Source organism: Anser brachyrhynchus, assembly GCF_964034855.1.
Source record: "Anser brachyrhynchus genome assembly, chromosome: 1".
In the NCBI taxonomy this organism is placed as follows: Eukaryota; Metazoa; Chordata; class Aves; order Anseriformes; family Anatidae; genus Anser; species Anser brachyrhynchus.
In genome coordinates this window covers 14,061,289-14,075,243 of record NC_137694.1, presented here as the reverse complement: position 1 = coordinate 14,075,243, position 13,955 = coordinate 14,061,289, and the positions used below count along the sequence as shown (strand labels likewise).

The 13,955-nt window shown below is 40.6% G+C and overlaps 1 protein-coding gene and 1 long non-coding RNA gene across 12 annotated transcripts in view; one reads left to right on the top strand and one right to left on the bottom strand.

Annotated features, from left to right (window-relative positions):
• Positions 1 to 13,955, bottom strand: part of LHFPL3 (LHFPL tetraspan subfamily member 3) — a 258,805-nt gene that overhangs the window by 166,801 nt on the left and 78,049 nt on the right. The gene's annotated exons all lie outside the window — the stretch shown is intronic.
• The window catches only part of LOC308187440, a 55,609-nt gene that overhangs the window by 38,984 nt on the left and 2,670 nt on the right, over positions 1 to 13,955 (top strand). Inside the window, exon 1 of the long non-coding RNA XR_013944694.1 lies at positions 1 to 13,955. This exon is cut by the window's left edge and continues 38,984 nt beyond it. This is a non-coding gene — a long non-coding RNA (uncharacterized lncRNA).

Here is a 13,955-nt window from a genome sequence, read left to right as displayed (position 1 = left end):
GCTGGGATGAATGTGAATTAGTTGCTCTAACAAAAAGCTGAGGATTTCTGAATTCTTTCAGAACAAATCATTTGAACTTTCTCCCTCAATGGTATTTCTTCAAGACTTGCATTGTTCTCTACATTTTCTGGTACCTCTTGAGGTCCAGTTGCTCTTGACCTTTACAAATTTCTTTGTGCCTTTCCTTTAGTGTACTCTTTCCTACAACATCTTAATTACTCTTCTGGTCTAAACCAGGATTACTGAGGAGCCTGGGAAGGAGCAGGTTTTAGCTGAATCTGACTGCTTATCAAAATACTCAGTAATCCTTGCTAGGCTTACTTTCTGCAGTGTTTCCTTGCTGCTAAATGAGAAACAAATAAAATCTGCTATTTCCATATGGCATGAAATGTTCTCTTACTTTAATAGGGAATGTTTGACAAAAATACCAAAAGGTTAATCCCAGTGAGGAAGTAGCTTTTTGAAGAACAAGGGTAAAGGTAAATCAGGTTCATGGTGAGCTTAATCCTGGACCCCTAAGAGTCTCTAGCAGGAGTACCAGAACGGGTTTAACTCTGTCAAATCTGCTTTACAGAGATTTTTTTCAGATCTTGAAGCAGGAATGTGTCTTTGAGGTGGTCAGAATAAGCTCTCCAATTTCTGCATGCTGGGAATCACAGTCCCCACAAGCTGAATGCCAGAAGAAATGTCAGGAAAGGCAAAGAACACTCAAAACAGCTGAAGAGATTAAGAAAGGCAGCCCAGGATGGATGTTTTGGGTGAAATTTTCATACTGTAGCAGACAATCACTCCACTGGGGAAGGCTGGAGGGTAAAATCAGGGATTCATCAGTGGAAGCAGAGTTTCAGTAAACAGCTGTGTTTGTTTGTTTGTTTGTTTTTATACTGAAAAGCAAGTCCAGACATAGAGAACAGTACTAATGTAATGATGCCTTATTGAAGTGTGGGGTTAATTCCCCCCATAAAAACACCTGAATAACCACTTGTGACCAGACATGCTGACCTTCTAGAAAGCAAACTCTGGATGAAGAGGGGCACACCAAGATTTATGCCTGAAAACACTTTACAAGATTCAGAAGAGCTTATAAAAACACCACTATAATTTAATTTCAAACAAGTGCTGTCAGGAAGACCTGTTGACTTCCTTGTTTTTCTGATCACTTGTAACTGTGATAGATACAATGCAGAAATCCAAATACTTCTCTTCTGTAATCACATACAGAATTTCTTCTCAGCGACTTTTATCTACCAGAATGTTATAGATGCATTTTCAAAGGCATTTTTCATCTGTTTTGATTCAGAGACTTTTTACTATTAATAATTTTGTAAGATTTCAGACTGAATTTGTATGTATTCCTGGATTATTTTACAGCTGGTTAATCTGAAGAACACTGTAAGATGACATGCTGTACCTAGATAATTCATATCAGATCTCTTAAATTTGAATCCAAAGTATTTGTATCTTTAGAACACCCAGCAGTGTCTGTGAACTTCTCTGACTACTGCTTGCTTGGGTCAGGCTTCCTCCTAACCCTTCTGATAGCCACAACATAATGAGAGAAAATAATTCATTCCAGAAACCTACCCATACTCAGAAGTGACCTTGGTTCCTAAACCAGGAAATCAATGGAGGAAAAGTATTTCTTCTACAAATTCTGGTGGTATATTGACAATGAACAGAGGTAAGGCTGATGTGCCTTTTTTTGCCTCAGTTTCCACCAATAAGATCTTCCAGGTCTTGGTGTAGTGTAAGTGTTCAAGGAAGAGAGTGCTGCCAGCAGCAGGTGAGGGTCAAGATCAAGATGGCTTCATAAAACTTGACCCATACAATTCCATCGGACTTGATGGGTTGCACCTGAGGAAGCTCAAAGCTGGCTGATACCATTGTAAGGCTGCTACCTATAATACTTGAAATGCGGTAGAGATCAGCAGAGCTTCCCAGAAACAGGGGAAAAGCAAATTGTGCACATTTTCAAAAAAGACAAAAGGCCACAGTGGGGAACTACAGGCCTGTCAGCCTCAACGGAAAATCATGAAGCAAGTACTCTGTGAACACATTTTTGTGGACATAAAGGAGAAGATGGTATCTGGGAACAGCCAGAATGTATTAGCCTGTGTAAATCATGCCTGACCAACCTTCTATGATAAAGTAACTGGGCTTGTGGAGAAAGGGAGAGCTGTGCATGCCATTTACCTTGACTTCAGAAAGGTCTTCAATACAATTTTCGACAGTACTTCTGTATTCAAGCTAGGACATCGCAGGCTGGATGGATAAACAACCATATAGGTAAATAACTGGTTAGGTGGTGGGGCTAAGAGGGTAATGGTTAATGGGCTGCACTCTACCTGAATGCCTGTGACAAGTGGGGTACCACAGGGTTCTGTCCTGGAACACAACCTGTTTGACATCTTTACCGATGACGTGAAGGAGGCAACAGAGTGTCCTTTGGTCAGGTTTGCAGAAGACCATTGCCATGCAGAGGGACCCAAACAGGCTGGAGGAAGGTACTAAGATGAATCTTATCAAATTCATCATGGACAAGTAAAAATCCTGTACCTGGGAAGGAAGAAAACCTTGCAATGATACAAGCTGAGGACTGAATGGCTGGGGAGCAGCTCTCTGGGAAAGGCCCTGGGGTCCTGGAAGACAGCAAGCTGCACATGAGCCACTGGCAGCAGAGAAGGCCAGCTGCACCCTGGACTGAATTAACAGGAGCACAGCTAGACGAACAAGTGATTACACCCCTCTGCTCAGCACTTATCAGACCACATCTGCAGCATGACATCCAGTTTGGGGGCCCCCAAAACAAGGCATAGAAAAACTGGAGTTCAGGACGACAAGATGGTTGGGCCTGGAGTATGGGCTCTGTGAGGAGAGGCTAAGGACCTGGGGCTTGTTCAGCATGGAGAAAACATGGCATCAGGGGACGTGACAATTGCCCCCCATGTCTATGAGGAGGTCATCATGAAGACAGAGTCAGACTTCACACAGTGGAGCATGGACAAGAGATAAAGGGCAAAAGCTGAAGTGTTAGAGGTTCAGGCTGGGTATAAAGAGAAATATCTCCCCAGGAGGATGTCAAGAGTGGAGCAGGCTGCTCAGGGAGATCATGCAGGCTGTGTCCTCACACTTTTTCAAGACCTGACTGGATAAAGCTCTGAGCAACCTGGTTTGGCCCCACAATCTTGTTTTGAGCAGGAGATTGGACAAGACTTCTTGAGATCCCTTTCAGCCTGAATGAACTTAGGATTCATCCTCTGGGATGAACTGCTACTGAACATAGTATCTCTGCGTCTCTGCATGAACCATTAATACGTGATTGGAAAGACTGAAACGTGTGGTTTGGATGGAGCAGGAATGTGTCAAGAACAGCAAGTGTGTTAGGACCAACTTTGCCACGACTGCTGGGTGATTCTTAGGCATGGAAACACAGGACGCTTTGCACCTGAACTACAGCCAGGAAAGTGAGTGAAAAGTTTACGCCAGCTGCAGTTTGTTTGTCCCCAGCCTTCCCTATATGCATTGTAGGAATAAGCTCTGACAAGGTTACCCAGGGTTCACAGAATCAGTGAATTGGCTTAGATGGTTGCCACTGTGGATCTAAGAATATCTGCCCTAAATTTTTTTAGCACTACAAATACTACAAACACTCAGCCCAATTGCTTTCCAAGGGAATTATTTTTCGCCATTGAAAAGCAGCCAGCTCCACAAAGCTGCCTGAACTCAGTTATAGCCTGAGCCAAGTAGATTTTTAACATTAAATAATGTTTCTAAATTGCTTTGGGATCCATGGATGACAGTTCTTATGAATTTGCAAAGAAGCTCTGCAAAGACCCAAGTCATACAAGCAGTTCTTATTCAGTGATATCTTCTCTAATTTTCAATGGGACCAAGGATTTGTGTGTGTGTGTGTACATGAAGTATCAGATTAACAGCACACCAACTGAAAAAATTGCAAAACATGAGTAAGTCCCATGAAAAATAATAATGTCAACTTGAAAATTACAAGATTTTAAAATTCTTTTCACATGCTATTTTTCCATTGATAATCAGTCTCAGGTATATTTAAGAATATTCCTAACAGGCAGATATCTTTGACTTGGTTTTAGGATTGTTCAGTGATGGATATACTATAATCTTCCTCAGAAATATATTACAGAGCTTCAGTATTTTAAAATAAAAACACTAATTCTCCATGTCTTTCCATTTAAGCACACTGCTTCTTATCTAACTTAAAGGGGATACAGAGAATCTTAGTCCTGGGAGAGGGAGCAGAAAAAGGGACAGGAGAATTTTGGTGTTGATACATGATGTCTGTCAGCCTTCTCTTCTCTGGACTAAACAGTTTACTCTCAAGCTTTCCTATTAGGCCACTCTTGCTCAATCACTGATTAGTCCTATTGTTTGAATTTGTTTGTATTCCAGTAAAGTTCACTTGTTTCTGGCAATGCAGTGCCCAAATCTGCACTGACTACTCCAGTGAAGGTTTCACTAGTTCTCAGTGAAACATTTTGTTCATTATTTATTTGATGGCTTATCATGGCTCTGCATCCCACAGTGGTGGTTAGGTTTTTGTGGTTTATTTATTTATTTTTTTTGTTTGTTTTTGAGAACAATGACACTGCTGATTCATGTTTGTCTTGAGATCCACTGCATCTCTTACATCATTTTCTCTGGGTCTGCTGCCCAGAGTACTCCACTGCTGCATTATGGACTATATGTGTAATGAAGTCACAGTTAAAGCAGAATCCTACCTATGCTCAGTGCTTTGCAAGAGCTGCTGCTGCTGTGTACAGCAATGCTACGGAGCTTGAAAAATATGCAGACCAGTTACTGTAGTAATGCACTGGAGCAGGAGGGAAATTGCAAATGCAGCTGATGAGCAGCTAGATGGTGTACTGACAAGCCAGATGTGTGTAGCTTGCAAAAAGACAGATAGTGTGGATACTGGTACAAGACTGTATGCATAGTGTGTAAACAATTGTTACCCACTTGGAATGTGCATGGGAGGAATGCATGAGATGCCGTCTATGGAACTCATTCCATGTACAGGAAGGGAAGCTGTGGCTTGGACAGGTTTTGCTTCAGACTGCTGAACATTTGGTCTCAGCGTGTTCTGCTCAGACTCCTGTAGAGAGTCAAGCTCACCACTTGCCACACCGTCTGGATAAAGAAAGCTAAGTGATGAGTCCAGTCAAGTCGCAAGTTGTGAGTAGTCAGGTCTGCTACCTGTAAGAACTGGAGTTACAAACAGGATCTGGAGCAGACAATGGTGCCTGGAGGGTGAGCACCTCCTTTTTCCCCAATCTGAGTCTGAAACCCGTCCTCCAGCTTCTTTTAGTCTTTGTCAGAAGTAAATTTAATAAGTACCCTCTTTAGTCCTCAACTCATACCGCTGCTGTAAAGACTAAACAGTTTTAGGTTCAGGACAGCACCTTGTGGAGCTGCCTGTTGGAAATTAAACAATTGATTTCATTCTGTGAGCATGGTTATGAAGCCAGTGCCCACCTACTCTAGCACAATTTCATCTAGACAACACTTTCCTTCCCAGCTAGTTTCAGAAAACACCATGTGAGACACGCTGAAAGCCTTGCAAAAGGTGCATGATAATGCCTCTTGCTTTCCCTCTGTCCACAGCATCTCTTGCCTTAGTTCTAGGAGGGAATTGTTTTGTTCCGACATGATTTGTTCTTGACAAACTGATGTTGTCTCTTTCTTGTCATTGTACTATTCCAAATACATGAAAGCACTTTATAAAAACATAAATGAATTAACTAAATATTTCCTACCTAATCTTTAATGCAATCTACTCAGTTCATAAAAATATTTATACAGAGACACATTATTAACTTTGTGTTTTTCCAACCCTTTCCATGTAACTGCTTAACATAGCTGCTCCCTGCACAAATAAGTTAATTCCCTGTAAATGAAGTAAAAAGCTAAGCCTTAATTTGTGAGGCCAGTCACTCACAGAAAATCCTGGAACAGTCTTTTCCAATGGCTGAGAACGTTTTTGGCTCCAAAAATTATAACTCTGGTATTGCCCTACAACTCATTTGAACATTTATTCAAGAGTGGAAAAATATTTTAAATAATAACATCAAGTAGTATATTACACATCATATCTTTTTGGTGGACCTCAGGAGTTTCATGAGCCAATTTGAAAAGTACATAGGAAATATTTAATTATTATTTTAAACCATTAATTTATTCATAAAGCATTTTAAAGGGTCATAGATAGTTTATGGGCATGTAATAAAGAGATAAGTAAGTGTTAAAGTAGATTTATCAAATCTACCTAATCTCAAAAGAGAAAGTTTAATTAGCATTTCTACAAAAATCTCCTGCCCTCTCTACCATCACATCGTAAATGTTATGGTTTTCAGCAAGGCTGGGATAAAATGTGGTATTCTTTCTTGAGCATTTATAATACAGCAATAATTCATAGTTTGGATGCCAGGGCGCTGGGACTTTGATTAATATAACAACATATTTTATGGTATCCCTAGCAGAACCTATGAGAGATTACAATTCATTCTGAAAACTGAAGTCAGAATTCTCATTCAGAGCAGAAGGTTTCAAGACAAATGACACACTACCCCATGGGTTTCTCGCAATGGTTATTGATTGTATTTTATTAGGGAGTGGCGTAACTTGACCTTAAGAAATACTGCGTACATTCAAGAAGCAATTTATTAGGTAGTTTATGTATCAAAGGAAAAAAAAAACCTCTTGCCCACATTTAGATTTTAAAATACTGCACACAAACCACAGCTGATAAACACTGTCCCCCATGGATATTGGTTGTATGGAAATGGGAACAGAGAGAGGAGGCCCAGACCCAAGACAGGTACGGAGATACTGCTCTGGAGAAGCACATAAGAGCACACACTGTGTAGAAAGGCCAAAATCACCTTCCTTTTGCTGAAATGAGCCCGTTACAAAGCTATTCTTTGCCCTCTTTCCAGTTCTTAAAAATGCATTGTTGCAGGGACAATCACTTGCAGAGGACTTCAGGCAGGCACACACACTGGGTTGGGCTGAGGGGCCCATGCTTCCCACCCCATGGGGAGGAAGCAACGTGCAAAAAGGGAGTTTTCCATCAACCTGCCCTAAGGCCTGAGGAAATGTAACCAGATCTCCCCAAAGACCTCAGTTGCTGCATGAAGGTGAGGATCTGTTCTCCAGCCCCTACATAACCACCGGCCTCCAGGAGAGCTTGTCTGTCACAGCCTCCCAGGTTTGAAAGCCACCAATGCCCCATCCTGCAATGTTTTCGTAGGAGCAGACTTTTGTTCTGCCTCTGACATAGACTTTCAAACCAAAATAAACTCCAGGCCTCCCTCCAACTTTCAAAGCCTTATTTTCTTAAACACAGGAAGTATTTTTGCCTCACATAATAACACAGATGATAATTATGTAGTCTTTTTAGCAAAAGCAACTGAACAGCATTATGCCACTGCCAAAGAGCTGGACAGTCAATGAAAACCAGTACTGAGTATCATAAATTATTGTTTATTGCTAGACAAATAAACAACTGTCTTTGAAAATGGACCTACTTGTATAGCTGAAGTTTAAAACAGTGTTTATGGTAGCAATTTAAGCTCTTAAAATATACCCTTTAAAAATAAAAAGACCCAGTGTAATGTCTCTCAGCTGCACTTCTGCAGAATAGTCTTAAATCACTCCAATTACTTAATGCAGCCTGTAATTCATCAGCCCAAATAAGTTAGGCTTGTCAACCACAGACTCAGATATATGTAATTGTTAAATTACGTAAACTTCATGTATGTTATGAACTCTTAATATATCAAATGGCTGCCTTTAAAATTAATAAGTGGTTTGGGGTGTAATGTATCTGAATTTATGTAACGTATCTGATTTTTTCTTAGGCCTACGTAGTTTTGCAGTCTGGGAATGTGAGTGACAAAAACAGGGTTTGGAGTCAATTTGTAAACAGGGGGGAGAGGAAAGAAAAAAATGGATGAACCTGTCGTGCTGTGTCAGATCACACATTAAAAGCTTGCACATGTATGAGGTGAATGTCCAGAACTTCCAGTGAAGTCAGAAGTGGTTGTGTATCTGAGTCATCACTTTGGCCAGTGCATATAGTCTCTGCACACACAGGCACCTTGCAACATTATACACCTCCCAGGACCTTGGTAACATAAATAATACTATTTAGAACTTGATTAGTATTTTCATGTTTGCATTTCTTTACAGGTTAATTAACTAATTAACCTGTAAACCTATTTCATTAACTCACTCACCAGATCAAATGAGTATTATAAACTCTGTTAATCTGACAGGAAGTTACCAGTGATAATCCATTGATACTACAGAAGAGGCAAGAGGCAGAACTGGAAGATCTCATTGGGATCCAGAGTGCTCTCAAACACATGTGAGGGTGTCAGACTGCCACAGGGCAACTCTGGAGACTCAGATCTCAGGGGTGACTGTGCCTGTTTGCTGTCAATGACAGATACTGGTGGTGGTGCCAAAGCCCTTGGCACTACCCATTTGACCAGCATCAGTCTAGGCATGAGGTGGGCATGAGGATGGGAGCCAGGTGTGTGTCTCCTGCATGAAACATGATAATCTCTGCATGGATCACTCCTTTGCCAACCTGACAGTGGTGCTATACATTGCCTGTATTACAGAAAAGGTTTCTAAGTGGGCGATAGGAAGTAACACTGAAATTCAACCTATGTGGAAACTATTTTGCTCTTTTTAATGTTTATCAGTGGCTCCCTAACAGTTATTGCCAGCAAGGCAGCATGGAACTGACTGTCCCAAATGTTACTAACATGGTTCACCAGACTAGCTGTCATCACCTGATACGACCTGTACAATTTGGGAACCTGGAGGCTACCACATGGACCCATCTCAAGCCTTTGCAGAGCAGTGATATAGAATGGCTGTGCCATGACCTGGTTTCAACCAACTCCACTTGCCTTACAACAGCAAGGGTGTTAGGGTGGAGCAGTAGCAAGGGCTATGAACGCTGGAGAACGCTTCTGGCTCACCTCTCCTGTCCATATTCACATGGGCCAGAGTCCACTCTACTGGCCAAGAATCTGCTTGCCTTGCGCAAAGCAATCACTGAACTTGTTCATACTGCTGAGATATTCAGGTCAAAAATGGCTTTAGAAGACCTAGAAAGACAAATGCCTATACCTTTTTCTTTTTTTTTTTTTTTTTCCCCCACAGGATTTATGAGCAACTACCATAAGCAAGTCTGAAACTCCATTTCACCTTTTTCTCCACATTGCACTTCCTCTTTTTCTTGAATGCTCAAAATCATTATGCATACAGGCTTTTTTCCAGGTTTCATGGTATAATATTTGAATACCAGATTTCATTGAAGAAGAGAACAAATTTCCACTCGGTACTATGAAATACAATAGAACAAATAATTTCTGTTGTAATAATGAGTTCTTACCAAAGTTTCCTTTGTGCATAAAATGTATTACAGAATTTTAAGAAACATTTAATTTGATTAACAGTTTTCTACATTAATCCTTTGCTCAGTCACTCTCAACAGCAGCACTAATTTAACAGAGGCTTTGCCAGGCTGTCTGCATGGACACGGATCAATATCCCAAAAGGCAACGATGCATAAGCTTTGATTTGTGACTTTATGATCAAGTAAGGAAGTCTATCCAGTATGAATACTAATTGCAATACCCAAACCATTATGCTTACTTTTCTAGATTACAATATTTAAAACTGAGCTACCAGCAGAGCCTGAAAACTCATATTACACTTTTGATATTGCTTCTGACTATGAATTTGTTCAAAAGTATTTTAAAATTTGGATAGTGTCCCACGTTCTAGGCAATACAGATCCACTCAATCCTGGATGCCTTTATGGGTTTTCTAGTACACACAACAATATTGCACAGCCATACTCTGTTGTAATAAATAAATAATTACATAAATACATAAAAATGCATCACCATAAAGCCAGCACTGCTCTTTACGTTGGTGGGGAAAGTAGTGGCGATATGATCCTCCCTTTTCCAAGATCCCTGCTGAACACTTCCCCAAGAAGTAGAGGCAGACGTGCAATCACGTAAGGCCAAACCAAATAACCTTTATTTTTTTCTCAGTGAATTGATGAACTGCTGGGCAGTCAGTAATTTTCCTTCCTCAAAACTAATCTTTTCCGCACAAACAAACAGAAATGTATATTCACATAGCCAAACTGACATTACTGGGGCTGCAGGGTCTGTAATTGTTAAAATTAAACCTGAAAGCCCATGATAAAGAGAGTTCAAAACAACACTGCTAAGGTTAAGCACATATTTAGGAGAGAAAAAATAGATGGTGGTTATAAGAATAGTAGGGAAAATGAAGGAAGAAATTAAAGAAGACCTGATGTTTGCAGAAGAGCATTTAACTTCTTTACTGAAAAGGGCCTTGGGGAATATTTGCAAAACACAGATTAGCATTACTGCCTCCATGCGTGGGATTTTATTATTCAAGGTAACCTCTCTATAACCAACATCTATTTAGTATTAAACTGTATTTCTCTGATGTATTTAATGGCTAACAAAGGGAAAGTTATTACTTTCAAAATTTTCTGTTAGAGGCTGGAAAACCTGGAAGGGAAAGGAATAGGGAGTGGGAGCATGGACTTACTGTGTCTCAATTCAATTCTTGGAGTCTTCCCCTGAAAATTTTCCACTTTTTTGTTACTCTAACACACAGACAGGAACTTAAGATGAAGCACAGTGGAGGTTTTAACATAGTGTTTCAAAATGAAAATGTTCAAATTAACATGTTTTTTGAAAGATTGCTTTCACACTACAAACTGTCAGTCCCACTGCACTTCTGGACAGCACAAATGGATTCAGTATCATAGCAGAACCATGAGGAGGGTTTAAGGACAAGATCATTTGTTGCTGGATTTAAATCATGTTTAAATCAGGCTACTAAAATTGATGCAAATCCTCATGTAAGAATATTACCCTGGTTTGCATCAGTTGCTTTGTTACGTGTGAAGCAATTTAGAACATTAATTAGGTGAAGCTTAGGCTTTCAACCGGGCTACAGTTTTCTTCTGTGCAACTAGAATTGCTCTTCTGTTTCTCTTCTCCATCTTTACTTTGTGATTTTGACTGTCTTGCAGTGGTTCTATCTTTTTTTTTTTTCTTTCCCCTTCCCACTGTCATTTTTGGATTAAAAACTTCAATTCCATTTTTCATCATTCGTTCTGTTGCCCTTGCCAGTTTTTATTTTCCCCTGTGCTTTTCTCTGAGCCAGGCACTTTCTCTCTGACTGGCCAATGTCAATCTTCTGCAGTTTTCTTTCATTGCTCTCTGAAGGTGAATTTTGCCTTCATGTTAAATCTCTCTGTCCCATCTGCGTACATTCTTTCCCTCGGCTTACTGAGTGATAGGCAATTGATAGTTAATCAGTGCCATTTATCTCAGCTGTCTCATTTGCTTCCAGTTGACCTCCAGATCAGCAGATCTGCTCCTGTACTTGGGCAGACAGGTCTGGACGGATAGGTAGGGAGGAAAATGGTCAATAAGTGGAGCTTTGTGGACCAGGCTCAGCCAAGTAGCTTCATGCCACTTATGGCAGAAGAAAAACATACTTGTAGTACAGAAGAAGAGAGGGAGAATGGTGTGTGGAAGGATTTGCAGGCCACTGGGCTTTTATGATGAGCTTTCTCATAATGTGCTCTAGAAAAATGAAAATTTAAGTCTGTAAAGCTCTTAAACTATTTGACTCCACATTTCAGTCAACTGCCTTTTTAGACTGCTCTATTTCTAGCTCTCTGAGCATGTACAACTTTTTATGGTGGAATAGATAATTCGATCCATTAAGTTTTATTAGTAGATTTGGCTGAATGCCACTAAGCTCAGGAATAAACCTAGCTTAAAGATTGGCATGTAGATCTGATAGACAGCATGGAAATTTCATAAAGTTTGCTTCCTAAATCATAGCTCAAACACTACAACTTTCCAGTAGTGCTTTCTAATGCAACTTGACCCCCCATGGAGAAGAGTCATATTTTCCTCTATGTTGTCAGGTAAAAAGTTCTGGGATCTACTGGAAAACAACGCTACTATATCATGCTGTTTCTTATCCCAGAAGGGGATTGCTCTACACATGATCCTCTGTTGACCTGCTGTAAAAACCACACAAACAGCTAGTGGAGATGACTGCTACCTCTTATGTTTGCAATGTGGGTCAACAGAAAAGAAGCTCAAGTGTCTGGGGCTCCACAGTTCCTTTGCTTAAATCCAGTTTGTAGGGAGACTGTGAAGGAGCTTTGGATGGAGGTGCCCTTCAGACTGATCTAGCTGCTGGTGCTGGGTTACCAGCTGTAACCAAGTACCTGCTCATGCTGAGATGGGCAGGAAAGCACCAATGGAAGCCTCCTACTTCTAGATGCCTGGAACTTTATAAAGGGGAGACAATCTGACAAGGACCCCAAACCAACCCTAAAATAAAGTGACTCAGTTCAAATACATGTGGTGTTCTGCTGGCATGAAGAGTAGCTGTAGGAGTAAAAACTATTTGCAGTGTGTAGAGAAAGCCTGCTGGTGTTAGTGGCCACTCAGGCTTGATTCCCCAGTTCTGCTAGCTCCGTCATCACTGTATTTTATTTTTTTTTTAACATGGTATAAGAAACCCCCAAATGAACCAAAGATTCCTGAAGGAATTAAAGCCAACATGTAGAAAGTTCATCCAGAGAAAGAATAAGGTTTGGACTAGGTTAGCTCTTTTGGAGAGCCTCCATAAACCCAGTAGGAAACACTTTGCACAGAGCCAAAGAAACAGATCCTGTAGAACTGATCCATGCCGTCTACTATTCAGCATGGAGAATACCATGTCATGAATCATGTCTTCAGAGCAGTAATCAAACACAAGAGCCTGTTGGGGTGTTGGGCTGGATATTTAAATTCTGAAGAAACTCCATACCTTCTTTTGACATCTAACATCCTTTTGTGACATCATAAAAAAAAGGGTACCTGGGATCACCCACCCAGGTATAGGTGGGTTGAAGCACAACAAAGTACTGTAAGCTTTTAAAACCTAAGTGAAACATAACATGGAAGTGTTGTATGAGCTTTCCATCCACTGTGATGGGAGCGAGGGGTGTGGACAAGTACCCAAATGAGCGAGTGATGCTGAAGGAGCAATGCAGCATCCCACCAGGTCAGCAAAACCCTTCTCAGATCTTTGGGCTTATCAAGCACTATCTAGAGTATTAAGACATGTAAAAAAGGAAATTTTCCATGGGGTAGGCTGGATTGACAGTAATGGGTATTTTCGGAAAACAGCTTATTGAAACAACTTACACATGTTTAGGTTTGGAAATCAACTACGGAGCCTGCACATTGTGAAATACAATGGGTGTTCATACCAACTATAATTGTCTATTTATTTGTATGCCACTGAGTATCATCAGACACTTACACAGCTAGCAGTGCAAGGCTGAGAAGACAATAATACAATGTCAAAACCAAGTCAAACCATGTCAGCATAAATGATACATTGCAAACCAAAATAAATTGATCATGAGGTCTTAAAGCAGCAGGGAGGGTGAGCTTAGAGAACACACAAAATCAAGGAGCTTTTGTGATATTTCTAATTATTATAAGAAATTACACTTTAAGAACACATTTGTTCATCCATGCTTCAGCTCATTCTCAGCAGGTGTGCATGGCAGGCAATCAATGTGATCAATGCAAGCAGAACACCTGCTAGCTCCTGTATTGGTTACATTGGGTCAATGCCATCTAGGAAGAGACAAACACCACTGAAACTAATGCCTCCATCAACTGGATTAGCACATTATTGAGTAGCTTCCTCAGAGATTTTAAAGCTAGTGATGGTCCTGCTCATCCCATTTTAGGCTCTGAGAACGAGGAGCAAATAACCCAGCAGTAGACCTAATACCCAAACTACTAGAGCCCTGTTCAGCCTCTTACCAG